Below are 25,629 nucleotides of genomic sequence, written 5' to 3'. Positions count from 1 at the left end.
CCTTCCTTTCTTGTTGCTGAACACAGTCTCACAAATGAGCCTAGCAAAGACCAGAAATACTGCCTAGATAACGCATAGACTTGTTCTAATAATAAATGTTTTAAACCACCATATTTTAGAATAATTTGTTAAACAGCAATAGCTAATACAGCAGTCAGAATGAAATAATGAATATAAAACATTCTCATTTATAACCAAAAGAGTAAAGATACAAATGAATAATCTTTCAACACTTGCAAGTGATACCACAACTACTATCTTAGAGCTACAATATTAAATTACCCTTATCCACAGAAGAGTTATCTTAGATTAACAATTGATCTAGGCCTCTAAACTTTTGATAGCAAGAGAAAAGACAGTGTCTTTTATTCTTGTATTAGCAGTGACACTACAAAACATTTCGTCAGTTTGTCAATCTCAGAGATATGTTAACTTAGCATAATCATTTTTACAAGAAATTTTAACAGTCAACTATAATTTTTCAACTTTGTTGCTAGACAGCTTTACTGAATTCAGCCATACAATGAAATTTTTCAGGATACTCCAAAAATCTATGAAAACTGTTACAGGGCAATCTGCTATCTTGCCTAACATTCCTTTTCCTATTTATGTTAATGGCACTCTGATTATCCTTTAAGAAAACACTCTTACTCAATCCTAGGTCCCTGAACCAGCAGGTGACACCAGGTTGATAAGAGTACCTTGTCCTCCTAGCCACAGTAATCTGCTCATGGATGGGAGTAGCCAAAAGTGGGTCATGTGGAATCCTCCTCAGAATGTTTGCAAGTACTGGGAAAGGTACACTCTTCAGTGGAATTAACAGCTATGAGAACAATGTAGGTCAGAGCAGCCATTAGCCATCTTTGCCGCCCCATGGAGACAATACATTTAAGAATGAAGCCACCACAGGAAAAATCCAAACCAAGAGAGGGAGACATTATCCTCATATTGCATGCACCCATCAAGCCAAACACACATGAAGTAACTGCAGTAATAGAACAGGTAATACTTATCAACTCTCTTACTGAAACCTACTAGAGAAACTAAACAAAATATTCAAAATCTTCAAGTTGAAAACATCAAAAAGCTAATACAACAGTAAAGAATGACCAGGCCAAGATCCAAGACAAGATGGAATCCTACAGATATAAATCCAGCACCTGTGGATGTTTTTCCCTTGGGGATTATTTCCCAATCGAGATGAGGCAGCTGAGAAACTAATCATTTATGATGTTGTAGAGCTAGAGGGACCAAAAGGGGAGAGCAAGGTTCAGAAATAGTGAGAACCACGCTAAGCTGCCCACTATTTGAGATCCCAAAGGACTTAACTCATGTATGTACCACAGCCCTACCTAAAGGCATCTAGGTAGCCAAATAAAAAAAATCTCAATCCCCAAAATTTAATTAAGGTGCCCTAGACTGCTGGAGACCCCAGGCGTGCTGCAGCAAACAAAAGAAAAAGATAGTATCACCATAGGGCTTAAAGTTTAGGCCTGGAAAAGCAGATGGAAATTTAAATTGAGAGAACATAGCAGTGAGAGGATCAGAGGAGGAGTAAAACAAAAATTCTCCCAAATCACTGGATGACTGATAAACTATATGTATGCACAAAGAACTGAAAGGGTTGGGAGTTGGGGGGAATTGGCAGAGCCAGAGAAAAAGCTACACTTGAAAACTAGAGTTGTCCTGTGAGTTTGATGCTTTTTCAACAGTGTGCATTGCTCAAACTGTGTACACTGGACAGCAGAAAGCTGAAGCCCTACAAGGCTGACGTGTCAGAAGATAGAACCCAAGCCCGGCAGAACAGTTTGTAATTAGTAGAATCCCTAGAAAGAAGAAAACCACAGGGAAAGATTCAAAATCTGACTATAAACTTCACCCAGTAATTCTCAGAAGAACATTAACAATCCAGAGTCACTAAAACATATTCATAATGTCCAGTTTTTCAAACGAAAGTTACAGGATATGCAAAGAAACTGGAAAATCTGATCCGTACTCAGGAAAACGGGGGAGTCAATAGACATTAATACTGAGTACCCTGAATCTTGGAGTTAGCGCATGAAGAATTCAAAATAGCTATTCTGTTATTAAAATTAAAATACATTCAAAGTATTAATAAAACTTTACATAAAAAACAAAAAGCTGAAAAATTACTGAAATAATTTACCAGAAGGAAGTGTTTGGAGGTGGCAGAAGAATTAGTAAGCTTGAATTAGGGCAATAAGATTGTCTAAACCAAAAAAACAGTGAAATGACTGGAGAAAAGTTAACAGAATCTCAGAGACCGGTAGGACAATCTCAAGTAGTCCAACATAGATATAATCCAATTCAACAAAGATGTACAAGATACAACAGGAGGAGGAGTGGAAAGGTACAAAATAATTTTTGTTGGAGAAATAATAGCCAAAAACATCTCAATTTTCGTAAACAATATTCATTAACTTACATATCCAAGAATCTCAAAAACAAACCCAAGCAGGATAAACACAAACAACCACTTCTATATACGTATCAGTCAAGCTGCTAAAGGCCCAAGAAGAAACCTTGATAGCAGCCTGAGAAAAATTAATGGTTACATGTGAGAAATGACAATACAAGTAATGGCTAACTTATCATCAAAAAATAACTGAGAATCAGAACAACATCTCCTATATCTAGTGACATTATCCTTCAAAATGAAGGTAAAAAAAGATAATTCAGATAAACAAAAATCAGACTTGTGAACAGCAGATAAAACAGAGTAAAAAAAAAGGGGGGAAGTAGGGGGAAGGATGGCAATACAACAAAGTCAGAATAAATACAAAGCACACAAAATCATACATTTAAGCCTCAATACATCAATTATATGAAAGCTAAATAAACTTTATAATTAAAAGAGTTAGATGGCACTGAAAGTAAAACAATATGGTGTATACACAACAGTTTCAAAACATAAAGGAACGGAAAATTTTAAAATAAAACTTTTGGGGAGAGAATGAACCACACAAACACTAGCTATAGGGTGGCCGGTGCAGCTATGTTATTATCAATCAAGGTAGGCTTCACAGCAAAAAGCATTGCTAAAGATAATGAGAAACAACGATAAGAGAATCAACTCATCAGAAACATAAAGCAACTCTAAATTTGTGTGCCTCAATAACACGGATTCTAACGTATGAAACAAAAATAGCCACACAAGAAAGACAAATCCATAATAGCAGTAGAAAATTTTAACAAATCTAATTAAAACAATATGCAAAAATTAAATTGGTGAGGATGTAGAAGTTTTGAACAATATGATTAACAAAACTGACAACACATATAAATACTGCACCCAAAAAACTGCAGAATACACACTTTTCAAATACACACAAAATATTTACAAAATCTGGCCAATAAACAAAAAGTGCAATCACATTTCGATCAGCGAAATGGAAAATAAAATCATGGACAAACCACTATACATCCTCTAGAATGGTTAAAATTAAAGATTAACAATATAAAGTAATGAAGATAAAGTGAAAAAGGAACTTTGTTGATGAGACTATAAATTATTACAATTTAGAAAAAACATTTTTAAATGTCTTCTAAAATCTAACATACACTCTAAAACCAAGTTATTAAAACTCCTAGGTATTTACTAAATATAAATGTGTGCATGTATGCACTTTGAGACAGGTACAAGGAAATGCATAACAACATTATTCACAAAAGCCTAAAATTGTTAACAATCCAAATTTCCATCATACTAAAATTAATAAATAGCGGAATATTCAAATAATATACTGTAGCGCAATGATTAGTGAACTACAGTTATACATATGCAAAAACAGAGAGGAATCTCACAAAGGAAGTAAGGATCCATTTATATAAACTTCGTTAACAGAAAAAATATATATATAGTTCAAAAATGTATTTTTAGGGGCTGGCCTGGTGGCTTAGGTGGTTGGAGCGCCACGCTCCTAACGCCAGCTCGCAAGTCCAATTCTCACATGGGCCAGTGAGCTGCGCCCTCTCAGCTAGGATTGGGAACAACAGCTCTCCCTGGAGCTGGGCTGCCTAAGTACTGGAGCTTGGCGTGCGCGGCGGTGGGCTGCTGTGTGCTGCCGCAGGCTACCGTGTGCCACAGTGAGTAGTTGGCGGCCAGCAAGTGTGGCCAGCAACCATCGTGAGCTGTCGTGTGCTGCCACGGGCCAACATGTGCTGCCATGAGCAGCCAATGGCCAGCGTGAGTGGCCGGCAGCCATTGTAAGAGGCCGGCAGCCTGCGAGAGCTGCTGTGAGCGGCTGACAGAGGACTGGTGACCGACTGCCTCAGCTGAGGGGAGCGCAAGGCTCATAATACCCGCACGGGCCAGGGAGCTGTGTCCTACACAACCAGACTGAGGTGAGAAATAACAGCTTGAACCAGAGTGGGGAAGGGAAGCGGAAGAAAGGGGGGAAAAACTGTAGTTTTAACTTGTAAAAATATAAAGCAAAAAAAGGATTACCATAACAGATAGGCTGGTAGTCTCCTAAGGAAAGACGGAGACATGTGATTGGAGGGGCCAGAGTAGAGGATATGGCAGTGTTTAATTCTTGATTGTGGGTGATTAAGCAGGTATACACTTTTGAATACTTAAATTGTATATTTTTTCCATGCATTATTCTGAGTATCTTTTCCACAGTAAAAACTTTTCAAAACTGGACTGGCCCGGTGGCTCAGATGGTTGGAGCTCCGTGCTCCTAACACTGAAGGCTGCCGGTTCGATTCCCACATGGGCCAGTGGGCTCTCAACCACAAGGTTGCAGGTTCAACTCCTCGAGTCCCGCAAGGGATGGTGGGCTGCGCCCCCTGCAACTAAGACTGAAAAGACAACAACTTGTCTTGGAAAAAAGTCCTGGAAGTACACACTGTTCCCCAATAAAGTCCTGTTCCCCTTCCCCAATAAAATCTTAATAAAAAAAAAAAAAAAAGCTTTTCAAAACAAAAAATAAACATATTTAAGGCTTTGAATTTTCCCCTAAGTAATGCACTGGCACCATAGTATTTTGTTTTTAATTAAAATTATACAAATGCATATTTTAAAATCAAATAAAGCTTGTTATGAAAAGCAGCACTACCCACCACCTTTTTCCCAATCCTCCCACCCCACCCCATTTCTACACAGTACTGTCATACTGGTATACTGACTGTTCATTTGGATCTGATTGCCTCCTATATAAGAAAATAACTTAACTCTTAATATCCCTCCTGTAATTTCCCCAAATTATACCACAACTCCACATGAGGATAGCTAGCTGACTTTCTAACAAAAATGCAAAAGCAATTCAATGGAGAAAAAAAGTCTTTTCAACAACTGGTGTAGGAGCAAATGGGTATAGAGGGGGAAAACATACCAACCTGAATCTCACACATTATACCTATATTAGTTCAAAACAGCCTATAGGCTTAAGTGTGAAATGAAAAACTATTAATCTTGTAATCGAGAAAAATCATGAGGATCTAGAGCTAGAAAAAATTCTTTGAAATAACACTAAAAGCATGGTGCATAACAGGAAAAACTTAATAGACTTCACAAATGAAAATATTTTACGCTGTGAAAAACCTGTTAAGAGGATTTTTTTTAAGTGTCAGATTTGAAGAAAATGTTTTCAAACAACAGACTCGTATCTAAAATCTAAAAACTCTCAAAACTCAAAAGACGTCAGCAAAAAACATCAAAATAAAAGACATTCAAAATCTCCTCCATAAAATCCACAAGAACACTGGCAAAATAGAGTCAACATTTTCAAAACTCTAGAGAGTAACCAAAGGCTTTCAGCAATCTTGGTAGAGCTTATTCAAGAAAAATGGCTAAATCATAAAACCAACAAACTCTGTGACATTTTATTCTGCCCTATTCCCACCCACCCATCCCAGCCCCATAGTTTTGAAAGCCAATATTCCACAAGTCTAGGAAAACCACCAGCCTGGTAGCTACCTGACGGGAGCAGAAGAGGGTGGGAGCATTTTCACTATCCCATTCCCAGAGGACTGTCATTATATGACACATCTAGTAGTTTCCTAGAAGACCTCACTCCCAAAGCTATCTTAATTTGACCTGACTCAGAGCTCAACCAGTGCAAAAAACAGTCTTTTCTCCAAAGGTATTTGTCAAAAACAGTCAGAGGCAATTGTTTCAAATGGTAGCTGAGGCAGTGGATAAGAGCTGAGACAAGCAACAGGCTAACCAAAGAAATTAAAAATGAAAAACTGGGGACTCAGAGAAGTTCAAATATATTCCTGAGAGTCTAGATGGCCACACGCGTGCAAAGGGCTCTGCACGTGGCCATGGCTGTGCACATGCTCAGGAAAAGCCTGAGAAGGCCCTACGCACCTACCTCTGGCTAACCTGGAAGCTCTGCACCAGCTGGAAGTGAAGGGTATGACAAAGTTACAAACTTCCCGGCTCAGTGCTGCCATGTCGGAACACACACAGAAGCTCTCAATAAGACTGTCCCAATGTCTTAATGGTCCCAAGCATTTAAGGAAACCTCTGCCCAATCATTAGCTGACCACTAAGCTAATTGAGCAGAGAGACTGCAGAGGCCACACATGATAAAAACAACACAGATTTTATAAAATTAGTTCAGAAAAACCACTGAACAAACACAACAATAAATAGTGGGAAGGGGAGAATACCTGTTCATCAGAGCTGCCATATTATTTTAAATGTACGTTTTTCAACAAAATATTTAAAAAAACAAGTATGACTCATACATGTGTGTGTGCACGTACACACACACACACATATATACACACACACAGAACTGTCAACAGAAAACGCCCCTGAGGAAACCCACACATTGAACTCACTAGACAAAATTTCAATCAGCTATTTAAACATGCTCAAAGAATTAAAGGAAATCCATTTCTAAAAAAACTAAAGGAAAATATGATATGGATGTCTTACAAATAGAAAATATCAATAAAGAGAAAGTATAAAAAAGAACAAAATAAAAATTCTGGAGTTGAAAAACACAATAACTAAAATTAAAAATTCACTAGAAGGTTTCAGCATCAGATTTGAGCAGGCAAAAGAATCAGAGAATCTGAAGAAAGGTCAATTGAGATTACCTACTTTTCAGAACAGAAAGAAAAGACAAAAAGAAAAAAAAGGAATAGAGTCTAAATACTTGAAGGACACCATTAAGCATATCAACATACACACAATGGCATTACCAGGAGAGAGGAGATAGGCAGAAGAATATTTGAATAAATAATGACTGAAATTTCCCCAAGTTTAGTGAAAAACATTAAACACCAAAATAACTCAAGAAATTACAAATAGGATCAACTCAAAGAGATCCACACTGAGACACACCATAACCAAACTGCTAATAAAGAGAATCCTGAAAGAAGCCAAGAGATAAATAACTTGTCCCATGTAGAGATCCTCAATAAAATAGCAGTTAATTTCTCATCAGAAACCATAAAGACCAGAAAGTAATGGGAAGATATATTCAAAGTACTGAAAAAACTAAAACTGTCAACCAAAAGTCTACAACTACTTCTCAAAAATAAGAGAGATATTAAGACATTCACAGATAAACAAAAAATAAGAGAACTGGTTGCTAGCAGACCTAATGTATAAGAAATACAAAAGGGTGTCCTTCACACTGAAATGAAAGAACACGAGATAGTAACTCAAATCCACCTGAAAAATTAAAGAGCAGGGTAAAGGCAATTAGGTAGGCAAATATAAAAAAGAGTATTTTTTTTTTAATTTGTGACTTTTTTACAATCCGATTTAAAATATATATAAAGACGTAATTTTGGGCCGGCCCGGTGGCTCAGGTGGTTGAAGCTCCATGCTCCTAACTCCGAAGGCTGCAGGTTCGATTCCCACATGGGCCAGTGGGCTCTCAACCACAAGGTTGCCGGTTCAACTCCTCGAGTCCCGCAAGGAATCATGGGCAGTGCCCCCTGCAACTAAGACTGAACACGGCACCTTGAGCTGAGCTGCCGCTGAGCTCCCGGATGGCTCAGTTGGTTGGAGCGAGTCCTCCCAACCACAAGGTTGCCTGTTCGACTCCCGCAAGGGATGGTGGGTTGGTGCCCCATGCAACTAACAACAGCAACTAGACCTGGAGCTGAGCTGCGCCCTCCACAACTAAGACTGAAAGGACAACAACTTGACTTGGGGGAAAAAAAAGTCCTGGAAGTACACCGTTCCCCAATAAAGTCTTGTTCCCCTTCCCCAATAAAAAAAATGTAATTTTCATGAGAATAGGACAAAAAAGAGGAAACAATGAAGATATAAAAGAGCAAACTTTTTGTGTATTATGGAAATTAAATTGCTATTAATCCAAAGTAGAGTGAAATAGTTATTCATTGTAATTCCCAGAGCAATCATTATGAAATGAAAAAACACAGTGCAAAAATCAACAAAGCATTTAAACGGTAGTAGAAAATAATCTATTCAGCATCACAAAAGACAATAGTAGAGGAAAAGAGAAACAAGAGAAAAAATTTTAAGACATACTAAAAACAAACAAAAGGGCAGACATAAATCCCACCTTATCAGTAATTACATTAAATGCAAATTAACTGGGCATTTCAATCAAAAAGCAAAGACTGGCAGAATGGGTAAAAAAACAAAACCCAACTACATGCTGTCTACAAGAGACACAGTTTATATTTGAATAAATTGAAAGTAAAAGGATGGAAAAAGATACATACTATATAAACCAAAAGAAATATATATAATCTTATACTAGAATAACCAAAAGAGAATAACCAATAATCAAGTGGCCATACTCTTGTCAGACACAATAAGCATTAAGAAAAAAGTTGTTACTAGAGACAAGAAAGAAAATTTTATAATAAAAAAGTTAATCCACCAAAAATTATATTCAATTATAAACATATATACCCCTAACAACAAACACAATATATATGAAGCAAACCTTACAGAATTGAAAGAAACACAAAACAAACAAAAATAGACTTATATATCTCGCTTTCAATAATGGGTAGCACCAGACAGAAGACCAACAAGGAAGACTTGAACATTGTACATTTAACTTAACAGACACCTATATAACACACTCCCCGCAACAAGAGCAGACTACACTTTCTTCTCAAGTGCATTCTCCTGTATAGACGATCTGTTAGGACACAAAACAAGTCTCAATAAATTTAAGAAAAATGAAATCATACAAACTATGTTCTCCGAACACAATGGAATGAACCTAGAAATAAATAAGAAGGAAATCTGGAAAATTAACCAGTATGTGGAAATTATGTAACAAACTCCTAAATAACCAATAGGCCAAAGAAAAAAAAAATCACATGGGAAATTATAAAATATATTGAGATAAAAACAAAAACATAATACATCAAAACTTATGGGATGAAGTGCAAGCAGTGTTTAAAGGTAAATTTATAACTATATATGCTCACATTTTAAAAAAAAACTCAAATCTATTTTAAGAAACCAGAAAAAGGGCAAACTAAACCCAAAACAGAGGAAAGACATAATAAGGATCACAGCAGAAATAAGCAAAACAGAACTTTAAAAATAATAGCGAAAAATCAATGAAACCAAAAGCTGGGTCTTTGAAAATAGCCAAGAAAATTGACAAACCTTCAGCAAGGCTGACCATGAAAAAAGACAAATTATTACAATCAGGAATGAAAAGGGGATCATTACTACTGATGTTATAAGAAATAAAAAGGATTATAAGGGAACAATAGGAACAACTAGATGGCAACAAGTTAAATGACTTAGATAAAATGGAAAAATTCCTAGAAAAAAACAAACTACTAAAACTGATCAAAACCCAGAAATTTTGAATATGCCTATCACAAGCAAAGAGATTGAGGGAGCAATGAAAAAGTTCCCAGAAGGAAGCCCAGGACAGAATGGCTTCTCTGGTGAAATCTACCTTTAACCGTTTTAAAGACTTGACACCAATCCTTTTCAAACCCTTCCCCTATCCCCCCAAAAAGGAGGGACCACCACCTCATTTTACAAGGCCATTATTACCTTCATACTAAAACCAAACAAAAACATCATAGGAAAACTACAAATATCTCTTATGAATAGTCACGGAAACCCCACTGCACGCGCGCACCGCTATACCATCTAGACCCCTTTGCCCTGCCGTCCAATCTGAACTGATTATTCTTCAGGCCTGTTTGCACAGCACTCTCTTTAGATCTCCCTTCACCATCATCCTATTCTCTTCACTGCTCTCCTGTATGGGATCCTAAATCTTTTCTATTTACCTCATCATTTTTGATGGAACCCATGTCCTCTAGTAGCTTCCTGAGATATATAATATTCTTACCTGTTAGGTTTCAAAATTTTAGCCTACTCCCACACTTCACAGTAAGGTATAGAATTAGTTTGGAAACAACTTTCCTTCAGCGTTTTGAAGACATCATTCCATTATCGATTACTTTCCAATGTTAGTGATTCTTAATCCTTTGTATGCTCCATACCCAAAGGCTTTTAGGATCTTCCCTTTATTTCTGATGTTTGAAATTTCACCATAATGTACTTTGATGTGTTGTTGTTTTGTTAACCAACATGCTGAGCATTCTGTGAGCCCTTTTAATGTGGAAACTCAAGTTTTTGTTTTATTCTTAAATAAATTATTCTTAAATAATTTCCTTCATCCATTTTCTCCCATTCTGTAATTTTTATTTTTCACACATTGCACTAAGTATGATCCTAACTTTATTTTCTCCTACTTTGTATATTTTTCTCCTGCTTTGTGGAAGATTTCCTCAATTTTATCTCCCAACCTTCTACCAAAAATTTAATATTCTAAATTTCTAACTCTACTATTTCGTATTCTATGTTCTAATCCTATTTCATATTCTAAATGCCTAAGAGCTGTTTTCTGAAGACCGTTTTTTATAGCATCCTTTCGTGTTTCAAAGATATAGCTACCCCTTTACTTCCAAAGACACCAATAACTTTTTTATCTTCTTGAACTGTTTCTATTAGATTGGTGCAAAAGTAATTGCGGTTTTTGCAACTTTTTAACCCTTTAAACTGCAATTACTTTTACACCAACCTAAGTATTTCCTTGTTCTCTTTCATATAGGGGTTATCCTCAAATGTTTAATGAGCCTCAATCTCATGTTTTAAAATGAAACACTTAAAAGTTGCCAAGAATTTTTGTTAATAGGAGTCACAGTCTGCGCCATTTCCCTGGTGGACCCCAATCCATTATCATTTGATCTTTTTTCCTGATGATCAGTTTGCTATAACAAAATGAATTTTCCCATTTTGTATTCTGAGATTAGAAACCTGATATCCAGTATTCTCAGCACTAGGAGGGGAAAACAGGCTGACACCCTTAACTTGAGCTGTGCCTGGTGTTCTCAAGAACAGACATACTCCCTTTGAATATCAAAAAAGAAACTTGAAGGTAAGAGACCCCAGTCCCATTCCTGGCACTATGTGTGGCTTACTTGTTACAGAATTTTAGACAATTCTTTCAAGGTACCTGCAGCCCCCAATATCTGAAGCATCCCACCGCTACTACATATCACCAATTCTAGGCCTTCCCCACTAACGGGAAAATTCAGTTTTCTCGCATCTACAATGTTAGTTACCACTTGTTGCTTTCCAGCTTCTAAAATTTTACTTGTGATCAACTTTCCAGTTTTCTTTGTCCTAGACACCCATGCCTTTGTTTTTTTAAAAAGATCATTTATTTTGGTAGGGATTTAATAGCAAATAAATGGTGACAATCTACCATGTTTAAATGAATATTCATTTCATCACTTTTGATGTGTTAGGTCCTTACTGTTGTTCATTTCTGAACACAGTAGTACCTCGGTTTCGAACATCTCTACTGATGAACATTTCGGTTTACGAATGCCGTAAACCTGGAAGTAAATGCTTCGGGTTTTGAACATGCCTAGGAAATCAAACATGTCACACAGCTTCCGCTGAGTGCAAGATTCTGAAGCCTACTTGTCGGCTGTTTCAAACGTTTCAGAACTTGAATAGTCTTCGGAATGAATTACGTTCAAAAACTGAGGTACTCCTGTAATATGAAATTTAAGCTCGAGTTCCAATAGAACAGAGTTTTTTAATCTTCCAAGTAGTTACAACCACTTTGGCTTAACTAGTTTTATTATAGTGTAGACCAAACAAAACTGGTCTATACGATTTCTCTTATTTAAAATTTCAAATCCTTTAAGAATCCCAAAGCACAATTTCAAAAAATTCACAGGAATTTAAAAGAAACGTGAATTCTCTATTGAAAACAAAGTTTGACATACATCTATTAAACAAAGCATATTGCTATTCAGATCTTTACAGACTTAATTTTTGTTTACTTGATTAAATTCTAAGAGGTGAATTATAGTCTCCTAAAATGACAGGTATTATCAATTTCTCTAAAAAAAGAAAAAAACTATTTCCTATGTTTCAGTACTATCAGTTTATCACACAAAAATCCAAGCTGGATACTGTTTAGTAGTACTAATTATTAATTTAAAAAATTATTTTTCACTTAAAAGTTCTGGCCTAGAAAAGCTTTATCCTTTGCTGATGTCAATAAACTTAATAGTATTATTTTTGACATTCTTTTATTTTCAACGTTTGTGGCATTTTGACTTAGATAAAAACTCATAAAACCGCACAAGAATTTTTAAACCAGTTTGAAAAGGGGATGAGGGACAATCAATTCCAGTTAAATTAAGAAAAAGCTGATGGAAAAGTATTAGGTAATCAAACTTGACAAGAAACTCAGTGAATGGGGCTTGGAAAATACGATGAACCGGGAGTGTATTACTGTTTATGGCACTGCTACCATTAAGACATTCACTGACATAGCACAACATTTTTGGTTACACCACAGCCACTGAAAGTTATCTCTATCTTCTCCACCTCTTTTTTTGCATGACCATACGAACTGTTTCAGTAGCATCAATGTATATGAAATAGTCAGTTTGGTTTCCTAGTCCCCATCCCTTTCAAACTGCTCGCTCTCCTCATGCATGTCGTGATTTTTTTAATGGCTTTTCAGCTTGCAGAGATCCAAGGCAGCATACACAGGTGCAGAGGGGTCTATTACCAAGAAGTCTGCAAAACTAGGTATACACAGGGAACTACTTAAGAAGTTCAGGGCAGGATTTTCCAGACAAGCTTCCTATTACCATACCACTAGTTTATAGGATAATCAGGGAAACAGTAAATAGTCCTGCTATCATCCCTCTTCATCCATACTATCTATACAGAAACCCCCAATTTCAGAGGTGTGGATGAAATCTATTTTCCCAGTGATATTAGGGGATAATCTATTCTCTTTTGCTTTAGCTGATATGCTTCAACAGGTAATTTGGATGGAGTCGAATGTACCTCATTATTTTACTATGTTGTCAAAAACCTCACTAACTTCTTTACTAACTAAAGTTAAACCTATAACTGTGAGAATCGTTAAAATGTAAGTTTGTCATAATAAGACTAACATTCTATCTTAAAACTCTAAGATTCTATTTACTCCCAAATTCTGTCCTATTTACTAACTTTAAACAAGGCAGAAAAGATTCTTTATATTCTATAACTTTTTCACATTTTCCTAATTCTGTTTTAATAATTACCTTACTCATTATAAGACATACTAGTATACATTCAAGAACTCTTAAAAACTCCTGTTAAAAACAAGTACCTTACATCATAAATGTCAAAAACTACTACTGCCCCAAAGGAACTATATATTAGGGATTTTTCCCCCTATAAAAGCAGTGTGTTTTCAACTGTTCCTAAATTTTAAAACAAGTATCTATTTTAAAATAAATTTTAAACATTGGTAGTCCAATGGTTAATTTTTATTCTCTCTTGTTTTTCCACGAACTCTTATACCAATTAGAATATCTCTTAAACCATGGCTAAAATGTACTATTATAACTCAAAGTACGGCATTGCAATTACAAGTTCCTCTTACCATTCATCTCAATTTTCTTTCTTTTTTTTTTTTTTTTTTTTAGTTCACAGTACCAGCAATTCAGAAAATACCACTATAGCATAACTTTCTTGGGTTTTAAGTTTTCAAATGAAACTTTAAAAATCTCATCAGTTTTTTTTTATAGAATAAGGCAGATGGACCTCAATTAGTGTTAATAATCTACTTACAAACTGTCCAGGTAAATTTATTTTTAATATTGGAAGATGAAAAAGAAATTGTTCCATTCTTATTTTAACTTTGTACTACAAACTTGGGAGGAAGTATTTCACTTTATTTTAAAACTACCGCGGCCCCTCCCTTTCTCTTGTATAGTGGGGTGCCAAAAAAATGTATACACGACTTGTATTCATCTTTTGTTACTGGTATATATTGAGTATCACAATTTTAACACAGTTTTTTCCTTTCTTAAAACATATATACATTTTTTTGCTCCGTTGTATATACTCGACCGATCCCTGCAGTAATAACCTCTAACTGGCCTTTCTCACTTCAATCTCTTCTCCAATCATGTTGTTTCTGGTTGCTAATCTTTCTCATTTTTCTTTATGTATTTCTGTTCAATGGCCTTCAGTACTCCTTATTTTCTGGTGTCTAATTCAAATTTCTTTAGGTTCCTTCAACTCAGCACATAATCTTACCAACTTTACTTTTTCATTTAATTCACTTAAAATAGAATAAGCAAGGAAAATGCTTGCACTCCACAATTCCCATCTCTGTGTTTAACATGCTTTCCCCCCTAGTTAATATTCCCTTTCCTCTCCACCAATCTATATATATCACTTTTTCAAAATCTAAATAAAAATTTTGTGCCAAGAAGCTTTATTAATTAATCCAGTCTTACTATATGCCATTCATGTTATGTCAGCTCAGTTTCAATTCAAATGTTTCATTATTGAGTGTTCTTCAGTAGTGTCTTAGATTTGTCTTAGATCCATGAGATCTTTGGAGCAGTAACCGTATCATTTGCTGTGTATATCCGCATTCTTACCCCTTGTGAGGTACTAAGTGAATTTTGTATAATAACTAACTCAATTAAGACAAGCGAAGATAAGATAAGATATAAACACATAAACAAGGTTTCTCTGAATACAAAAAAATCAAATCTCCCAAAACTAAATTCAAATATAATATTAATTTTTTTGTGAAAACAATTAAACCTTCCCCGTAAGTGTATTTTTTACACATTGAAGTCAGCTCTTAGGCTGTTAATAACATTCTAATTGGTTTTTGAAACTGAGCCCAAAAGGTTATTATATAAAGTCTTAATATTTTGTAGATAACAAACATACTTTTTCAATGTCTAACCAATTTTGCTTTTAACCTTCTATAGTTGACAAATACAAAACCTATAAGAAAAGTTGACAGATGAGGTTTTATTTCTTCAAGATAACTATTAAAATTCCTGGAGCAAGAGTATATAAAGCAAACTTATTACATAGTCCAAAAAATAAAACTTCACCACTTCTTTATTTTCATTCTTAAGCTCAAAAGCATTCATAATCCAAACAATGATAAAGTATTTTCATGTTCATTTCTGCACAATTTATAAAACATCTTTCCTCAAAACTAGGCATACTAGAACATGAAGATACATATTTTCATTGCTATATACTTTTTACAACTTTATTATAATATTTCCAAAAAAATCCTTATCCCAAAAGCACCAATTATCACACTACCATGAGGCTTCTGCTGCTCAGTATTTATGAAAAACAATGCCGTAACCATTAATTTCACTTGAAAAATAAAACTGATTCAAGCAGTAGAAGTAAAAATCATGATCAGTAATTCCATTTCACTTGTCAGTGTATAAAGTTCCCTTCATGGATTTTTAACCAAACTTTTGTGTAACTGTCCAGAAAGTAACATTCTAGTTCCTTACTCATAAATGTCAAAATCTTTCTGGTTGAGAGTGAATACTTACCTGTAAGCATAAGTACACCAATTTATTTCTACCCTTACAATCAGAACCAGAAATACTCAAATACCTTATTAAGTAACCTGAAATGCCTGAAAGTTAACTTACATAATGCCTAGAAGCTACTATTAAAGAGGTTCCAAAAGGCATCTATATAAGGAGGCAATCCAAGACCTCTACCTACTTCTTGGCTATATGCCTAGAGAATACTATAATGAAAGAAAGCCAGACAATTAATGTTATCTGTAGAAGCAATTCAAATTTCTACATTCTAAACAAATTTTCTAATGATAAAACAAACCTCTAAAGGGTTACTATTAATGAAACTATGAAACATCTCTCTGATAGTGATATAAATACACTGGAAAAAACCTCCAAATTCACACAATGCCAAACAAGAATAGAAAAGAGGTTAGAATCAATTCTCACTACCCTAAGAAAGGAAGACAAATATGCCATAAGCAAGTTCAAAAATAAGCCAAACTTACTTATGGTGGTAAGAGGTCAGAATAGTGGTAATTCTGGTAAGGGGGAATGAATAAGAGGGGACATAAGGTACCTTTTTCAGTGCAGAAAATGTTATATATCTTGATTAGGGGAAAAGTTACCTGGGTATACTTATATGTAAAATTTCTTTGAGTCGTACTCATCATATGAGCACTTTTCTGGAAGTTATATCTAAGTAAAACATTTTAAAAAGTCATCAATGGTCAAACCCAAAAGTCTCTCATTTTTGATCATCTCCATCATATAGCTAATCACAGAATACAAATATTCCCTAAATGCAACTCTTTCTTTTTAGAAGATTCACAAAGTTTTTTAGTATTCTTCCAGAATTTTTTTATTTTGCCTCATATTAATTCACTTAAACATTAATTCAATATTCATTCAAGTGCTTGTATACATGGATTAGGCACCTTCCAACATAGAATATCACACACACACACACCCACACACCAGAGAAACCAAATTCCCTAAACTGGGTTCAAGCCAGTCTGTTATCTGGTTTCAAGTTATAGCTCCCATTTTAATTCCCATCATTTTGCAGGAATGTTCTTCGCCACAACACTCTTTTCTCAGCTATCCTTTAAGGCTCGGTTCAATTTCTACTTTATCCTTTCTTCATACTTGTACAGAACTTACTATCTGTACCTGTACTGCTGAATACAGTATATGTGGCTTTTGAGCACTTGAAGTCAGCTAGTCTGAACTGAGACGTGCCGCAAGTACAATACACACATTGGATGCTGAAGGCTTAGTGTGGAAAACAAAAGAATGCAAAATATCTCAATCATGTGTACATACTGAAATTATGTTCTGGATATACTGAATTAAATATAATGCATTAATAGACTTAATTCTACCTATTTCTTTTTCTTTTTTAACATGGCTATAGAAAATTTTAAATCACATTTGTCGTTTAGCATACCTCTATTGGGTAATGCTAACCTATACAATCTATTTATAAATGCCCCACAAACTATCTTTTAATATAAATGTAAAAATAAGTGTAAAAATTCAATACTAAGTTTTTTCCCCACCATAAATTAAGGATTACTACATTAGGAATTATTAATAGTAACTAAACTATTAAGTGCCTATTTTTAATATCCTTTTTAAAAAGTTCAACAAAGCAAAAAAAAAAAAGAAAAAAAAGTTCAACAAAGAAGCTTAAAGCATTGAAGTGTAAAAATTTAAGAAAAGTTCAGTTCTCATACAGCTATAAATTGAAAATGTCATCTACATTTTTACATATAGCCAATTTTGAGTTAAATGTCTCCCAGAAAGGATAGTTATTATTAAACCAGCAGCATTTCTAATCCCAGAGAATATTATTTCTGATTAAGCTAGTTTTCTTCTTAGTCACTCAGTAAAGAAAAAGGCAGCTTCCATTTTGACCAATATCATTGCACCAATGTCCAACAGCCAAGACAAAGAGCCTTTATATGGTGGTATGAATAAACAATGTGGGCAATAAGATACCATTTGAAATAAGGGTAGGCAAAAAAATGCTTTTACAATGTTAAGTTTTATAAGTAGGACATAAAACTTACAAATTATATAATTAGGTTAAAGGACAAATATATAGAAAGGACATGAAGGCAGAATAGAAAGACTAATCTGTAAAATCAAGATAGGCCTAGATTTAAACTTGGCTGCTCTAGTATTTACTAACTTTCTGACCCAAGTCTGTTGTCTTGCATGTAAAATGGAAATATATACATCACAGTATTATTTAAAAAAACGTATCAGTCTCATCTCCCTTTCCTTTAACACTGATGATTATGTATATATTATATATATATATAATATATACATATACATATTTTAGTGGTTGTTAAGATTATGGGTGAATTCCCCCCTTCATTTTTCAAACTGCTAAAAATATTTTTTAAGCACAATTAAACTTCTAGTAATGCATACTCACACCCCTCAAGTGAACTTAAGATTACTTTTACTAGCTGCCTTTTATAATTTTTTTTTAACTTAAAATTTGTATTGGTCGTAGGGGAGGTAGACAGAAGAAAAATTAAAGGGGGAAATAAGTTTAAGGCCATACCAGCACAGACATATACAAAACAAAGTGTGGAGAGGAAAATGGTAAAAGGAAATGCTGTCTGAGAAAATTAAGCAATGGAAAGATAACATGCCTCTCCAAAATCTAGCTACTGTTGAAGTCACTCCTCACTCTCATCTGGGGTTTACATGTACATTACATACAAATACACACAGTCACACACCCTCTTCTCTCTGCTAATGATCACCACCATCGTCATGATCAAAGATTTAGAGGGAAGAAATTCAGGGTGTTGTAACCAAAAAAAAAAAAAAAAGAAAAAATCAATACACTGGCTGAGAAATAACCTCACTAAAATGTACCCATTCCCAAGTGCATTTATTCATCAGCTGACAGTCATAAAAGGGAAATGTGTTCCTGAAATACTGAACTGTTAAACCTGTATAAGGCACAGTGTGATGCCTACCTCTGATTTCCTTTACAACAGCATTCGCTTTGTAGATAGGGATCTAAAAATGAAACACTGGCAAAAGTATACTAATCCAAATCACTCACATGTGAAAATTTCAAAAAATAATTAAAAATGGCAATTACTATTATTATAAAAGATAACATTTAATCAGCATTTGCTGTATATCAGAAAGCTAGTAATACAGTATTATTGTTAAATCCACTTACCTACTGCTCACACAGCTAGATTTTAACCCCACCAGTTGTACTTCAAGGCTTACACTTTCAAATCTTATCTCATCCTGCCTCTTTATTTATATGTACATAATTAGAAATGCAACTATGATTTTCTGTGTATATACACACTTACATATGTTTGTGTGTGTACATAATATTCAGTAAGTCGATAGCGAGCAACAGGCAATTATTCCAACTTTGACAAGGTTTTTATCTACTTTCACAAACCATTCAACAACTGGGAATCACCCCCTCCCCAATAAATGGTGTTTTGAAAGTACTAGTTATATTTAACATCTTCCTCAAGAAACTGATGAAAAAGATATGCTTTTGAATAAAAGGATACACACCATGAAAGGATAAAAATGTTAATCTTTTAAAAATTTGATCAATAATTGATAAAATACAGATAAATGTTTTGTAAACTATAAATTAATCCTAACATTTGTTTTTTGTTTTGTTTTAAATGATAAGTTTGGCTTATAACATTTACATTTCTGGATTTTGAACAAAAAGTCTTAACAGCTGTATTTGCAACTTCAATGAATGACATACACAGTAAAACGCTTAATAACCTAAAATCTTTGTTTATCACTCTAACCAACTTCAATTGCACCACAATCTAGACTAACTAATTTGCTCCTTAAATTTCAAGGAACAAATCACATCTATACTTTTCACAAAGTTATTCACAAGATCACAGTTCCCAGAATTCCAAATGAATGGCAAGGCTACAGCTTGTAGACGCAGTGGAACAATGATTAGTAAGTAGAGGGAGAGTAAAAGAAATCTCTTAGAAACACTAACCATAATCCAGTCTCACCTTTCCCCATTCAAGAGAAGTGTGCACTGCTGCTGCTTCTGCCCTGACATTATCCTCCTTCTCTCCCTTTTGAAATCCTCTGCTTTTCTCCTCCTGGGAAGTTATCTCACAGAACTTCTGTTTTTTCTTGCTACAATCTCTCAATTGTCAAAGGATGTCTTCAATTTAAAAGAACAAAAACATACCAACTCCCCATAATCACATTAAGAGTTCCCAGTAAATTCAAAGAGAATAGTGACTCCATCTTTCAACTTTGGCAGATCTAAGAAAAAATTAAATTTAACAGGAGAGCAACTGAGGCCCTAGATATGATATGAGAAAACTTTTTTCATAGAGACTCCACCTCCCTGAAGAGAAACTATCAATTGAATTTGGTGTTTTATCATCTAGGTCTCAAATGATCTTTATGTTTTTGTTTGTTGTTTTTTTTTTAAGAGGGGAAAGAAGAGAGATACTTTAGCCAACCAGCAGGGTGAGCTAGTGCTAGAATTTGTTTGATTATTCTCAATTCTCTCAAAATTCAGTGGTGTAAATGGCTTACACTATTAAAAGCAGCTATTTCCCTCTAATAAACCTAAATTAAAAGACACTACTTCTAGAATTGCTTCAATCAGTGCTACATCTCATTAAGTTTGTTTAATATTTACAAAACAAACATTCTCTATACCAGAGGGATTAATAAATAAATGTAAAAAAAAGCTCATTTGAATATTCAAAATATTGCAGTAGCGATCTTTTATTCTCATGGTTTTTTTTTTTAATTTTATAGGGCAATCAATGTTTTTAAAAATTAAGAACACTTTTTTTAAAAGGATTCCTAAAATTAATGTTCTATAAAATTAGGACTGAGTAATTCAACATACCAATTTCTGCATTCAGTGCAAACTACAGCTGCCTTAAGATCTGCCTGCAAAGCAGTCATGAGAAAAACATTCCTACAAGAATAAGGTCCACTCTTTTCCTTTGGAATCACAACCTGAGAAAGAGTCTAAATAAGTAACTCAAAACTCTAACAGTATGTTTGGGATGAGAGAAAGGTGAACCTGATCTTTTCTGACAACCAATTTCTCTCAAGTACAGGTATCCCAATCACTTCTAGTGACTGTCCTTCAGTCTTTCTTTTCTTCTCCTGCTATCCAAAACAATGTCAATTCAACCACAACCAAAACTCTCCCCCTTATAACTTGAATGACAAATTAAACCTGCAAAATTTTTAAGGTTTGCAGAGACAGATTCACTTTATAATTGCAAATATTCTGGGAGTAATTCTAATTATCACAAGACTAGCGTGTAATTAAATCCACTTACATAGTGCTAAAAATTTAAAAATAACTTTCTTAGAAAAGGCAATAATTTAAATGCACCTTAAATAAAAGCTTTAAAACCTCCATACAACTTAACCATTTTTGTTAAATTTGATATCCAAAAAAGTTCAAGATAACTATGGTGTCCCACTATAGATGACTTTACTACTTGTTGAATTTTCTAATAGATTTTACAGAACTACTACTCAGTAGCAGTAGTTAGTCTTACTTTGTTTCTAACTAGAGCCAGTGTTAAGAGGCATGTTAACTTACCCAACTAAAACACAATTACAAAATGAAAGGCACTAGCATCATTGTTTTCAGCATCTATCTCATTTCTTACGTAATAACTGGTAATAATGGCAGTTATTTCAAACTTTCCAAGAAGTTTATCAAGCTACCTTTTTTTTTTTTTAATCTGGGTCAAGATTGCGTTTTGAGGGGCAGCCGGTTAGCTCAGTTGGTTAGAGCACGGTGCTCTTAACAACAAGGTTGCCTCCGGTTCGATCCCCGCATGGGCCACTGTGAGCTGCACCCTCCACTAGATTGAAACAACTACTTGACTTGGAACTGATGGGTCCTGGAAAAACACACTTAAAATAAATAAAAGTTAAAAAAAAAAAGACTGCTTTTTGAAAACCCCCAAATTCAAAAGCAACATTGCTCTGAAATGTGTTATTTTTTAATCTGAATTTGTTTCACTGAAAGTACTTTAAAAACTAAGTTACCATATCATGTTGAATGTCTTTAACTTGCCAGTTCTAATAAACAGCACCTAACTAACAAGTATTCTCAAACACACTTTTTACTTTTTAACCATTATTAGTTACAGTCACCTTCTCATGCCAGCAACATAACCAATGAAAACAGCAATGGGGTAGAAGTTGAGAGATAATTTTCCATTATGCCACTAACTTAATCATCTCTGACCTTCAACATAGCATAAGAGAGTAAGACTAGTTGTTTGAGATTCCTTCCACTCTAAAACTGTGTAATTCAGTAATACATTTTGCCAATGTTATTACCACCTATCCGTTAATACAAGAAGATTGTTCTCTTGTTAGGAGAAAAGCTAAAAGCGGGGAAATCTGGAGGGGGAAAAAAAAGGAAAATGAAAATTTTAAATAAAGTTGAAAAGTTCAACTTGAAATTTGAACAGAGATCTAAAGTTAGTGATCGAAATGTGTTTAAGTATTCTTTCAGTCACTTGAATAATTCTGTTAATGTGACGTGGTCAAAACATGAGTTGTTTCCAAACTTTGTACTTCAAAAATTAGTTAATACCAATATACAAAGCATAATGCAGCCATTCAGCGCAGTATAACTTTGTTAGAAATTCTAACATTTACACTGCCATAATTTTAACAGCAATAGATATATGCCATGGCATTAATATTAGTCAAAACTTCATGTTACACCTATTAAAATGTCTAAATTATAACTTCTTCATAAAAACTATTTTTTTTCTTTCCAAACCTACCAATGCAATATTGCTGCCATCAAGTTCCCTGGATACTTACACATGACACTGAAGGCAAACAGCCGGTTTCCTCTCTTTGAGCAACTCGAGTTGTCTATTTTTGAAATGCTTTACTTCTTGCAGGACCAAAAAAATGTAACCAAACTACTGCAGAGAGGCAACATACTAGTAAAACAAAGTTAAATCTATCATCCGGATGCAACAAGCCTGGCATTAGTCAGGACTGGCCAGAATCGATGATGGTGTTTTGGTATGTCTGTCGAAATTATTTAATTTGTATACAAAACAGGACCATCATTCAGGCCCCCCATTGAATTTAATCCCTTGTTGAGTACTTGTTAATGACCACACAAAATGTGAAGTCTAAACATAAACGTTCTATAACAACTAAATTCACGTCAGGTATTACTTAAAACAGTTCAAGAAAAGTTTTCCACTAATGTTGCTAAACCATGGATGGATCCCAACACGAGGGTCGTCTGCGGAAGTCTCGTAACAAGAAACCTTTAGCTCCACCACCTAAGTTTCCAATCACTGAGAAGGGTCTGGGACAACTCATCTTCAGGTTCACGGGAGAAGTGGAGCACACCTGCTTTCCTCTGGCAGAGATTAAGCTCCCAGGGACACAAAGGCCAGGGAATCAGACCTGGAGAAGCAAAAAGCTTTAGCTGGACACCCACCAAGTCCCTGGCAACCCCAACACTCTGAGCGATTTACCTCTTGCTGCTACTTCCCGGGCACCTAGCGGCATACGCTCTTGCAGAACTGGGGGAGGGGAGGGCTATGCGGTCCTGGTCCCATGTCAGGGGAGGGATGTGTACAGTTAACGCTGGAGCTGGCGCTTCTGGCCAAGCCGGAGCAGCCACCAAGAGAGGGCTTGGTGACTGCTCCCGGACCGCCCCGTTACTCAGTGCACTGCAATGGCGACCGCCAGGCTCCCCAAGCCGCCAGGTCTGGGCCCCTTCCCCCTACCGCTCACTGGCTGCTCGTCTTCATGTGACTAAACAAAACCCCCAAGTCTAGTGCCCAGCTCAGCCCCTTTGTGTCCGCTACCGGGTCCTCCGACGCCGCCGTGGAAAGGTCCTCCCCCTGCCGCCTCCGCCGAGTCCCGCCCAGCGGCGGCGGCCGCCGCTCACCTCAGGTTCCGCCGCCCCCCGCGGCCGCCGCGGCCGCCACCTCCCCGAACCCGGGGCCCGGGCTCCTTGTATAGCACCAACTCCGCCTCCTCGGCCGCCGCCGCCATCTTAGCCTGTGCGGCAAAATGCGTCCTTTTGGATGGTTGGGACCCAGCCTAGGGCGTAGCTCCCCGGGCCCAAGCGCCGAAGGCCGGGTCCCCCAACTTCTTCCGCCACCCCCAGTCCCCCGCCGCCACAGCCCAGAGTCCCGAAACCCACTCGGGTCCCGGCGAATCCGACCAAATAACCCCTGAAACTCACAGTTTGGTGCCGTGTGCGTCAAACCGGGGCGACGTTGGGAGCGCGCGGCGTCCCCGCGTCACACGCTGCACTGTACGCTACTCGGCTCCGGCGGCCCCCCTCCGCTCCCCGCTTTTCGCCGCCGGCCCCGGTTCCCACGGCGCAGGCGCGCTGCTTTCCCGCCTCTACCGAGCTGCGGGCCGCGGGGGTGGCCAGTGAAGGGCTCTAGGGCGGCTTCGCGCTGGTGGAGCTGCTGGGCCAATTAGACAAACCGGGGAGCAGAAACAGTGCACCTCTGTTGTCGGGTGCCAGAAACCAAACAAGGTCACCTCCCCCAGCGCTGACCTAATCACTCTCAAGGAGGTTCCCGCCCCAAAGTAGGCACGCTCCAAATATGGTGGTGCCCAAACTCTGCAAGACCCAAACACTTAGGCAAGCCTAGGCTCTTTAAGGTGGAACAGGCCCATATTTGATTTCCACAATCACCAGCGTGCCAAGATTCCTTTTCTTTTCCTACTGTTGAGGAACACAGCTAAAGAACTCAAGTTGCCAGTTACGACTGTAGAGTAATGGCAGGGGAAGGTTTTTGGATCTGAAGGGGACCAATTATTGGGAGATGCTTGCTGGCCGGGCAAAGCATCAAATGTGGCATCTCAACTGGCGGAACAGCCTCCCCTCCAAGGTGCCCTGGGTTTGGTCCAATTTGAGTCTGTGACGATACTTTCTCTCTGCATTACTGAATGTGCATGAGTCTCCAAATTAAAGCGATATAAGAAGAAGCACCTGAGACATGGGTTAACCTTCAAAGAATCAGTAGGCCCCAAGAGAGTTCTGGAAAGCTTTCTTTTAACGAGCATCCACTACGGGAGTCTGAGGGCAGAGTTTCACACTTTGAGAAACACAAATTAGAGGCTATTTCTGTCTTTGCTTTTGAACTGAACAAACAAGAAGTTGCTAACATGTTTCATATGAACCAAGTTCCCCAGCAATCTACTAGTCCTGCCTTAATAAATTCTTTGGCTTTTCTGAATCTGTTTTCTCAAAAAAAGGAAAAAAGTTTTCATTAGTTTAGCAGCTATCATAATCTGTGCTCCTCCAAACCTTCAAGATGTTATTGGCATTCAGAGGAATACACTGTAATTACACTTATTTGAGAACAGTAGGAAACATTCTTTTTCCTATAAGATAGTGACTTCAGCAGCAGCAGCAAACATAGGTTCCAAACAACAGATAGGTATACTTGCTGCATTCGTGAATAATAATAGCGAACACTTCTGAGTGCTTACTATGTGCCAAACATTGTTTAACTCATTCCAACCTAATAAGGGAAAGAGAGGTTAGGTAATTTTTTCAAAGTCACACATCTCTTTGGACCCTTTCAAAATGCGATTTTTCTTTCTTCACTTACACAAATCAATAAACAATAAAATACACTAAAAAAATTTTCAGCCAATGGTGGGGTGTCCTTTGGGTCATTTCATCTACAGAATCCATTAAAACTGGACATTCTCAGTTTACTATTGGACTTACAATAAACAATAAAAGTA

The 25,629-nt window shown here is 36.4% G+C and overlaps 1 protein-coding gene across 9 annotated transcripts in view; it reads right to left on the bottom strand.

The window, feature by feature from the left end:
• The window catches only part of ZNF644 (zinc finger protein 644), a 103,192-nt gene extending 78,753 nt beyond the window's left edge, over positions 1-24,439 (bottom strand). For 3 of the 9 annotated variants that reach the window (XM_081055245.1, XM_081055246.1, XM_081055250.1), the window contains exons 1-2: positions 24,104-24,192; positions 22,708-23,313 (exon numbers count right to left, since the gene is read on the bottom strand). The gene's annotated coding sequence lies outside the window, so the exon portion shown is untranslated. Of the gene's footprint in view, positions 1-22,707; positions 23,314-23,720; positions 23,782-23,803; positions 23,934-24,103 lie in introns of those variants that run through there. The other 6 variants (XM_081055247.1, XM_081055249.1, XM_081055252.1 and 3 more) reach the window with 5 other exon arrangements.
• Positions 24,440-25,629: the final 1,190 nt, after the last annotated feature.

This window comes from Rhinolophus hipposideros (genome assembly GCF_964194185.1).
Source record: "Rhinolophus hipposideros genome assembly, chromosome: 8".
Taxonomy (NCBI): domain Eukaryota; kingdom Metazoa; phylum Chordata; class Mammalia; order Chiroptera; family Rhinolophidae; genus Rhinolophus; species Rhinolophus hipposideros.
This window is presented reverse-complemented; position numbering and strand designations above follow the sequence as displayed.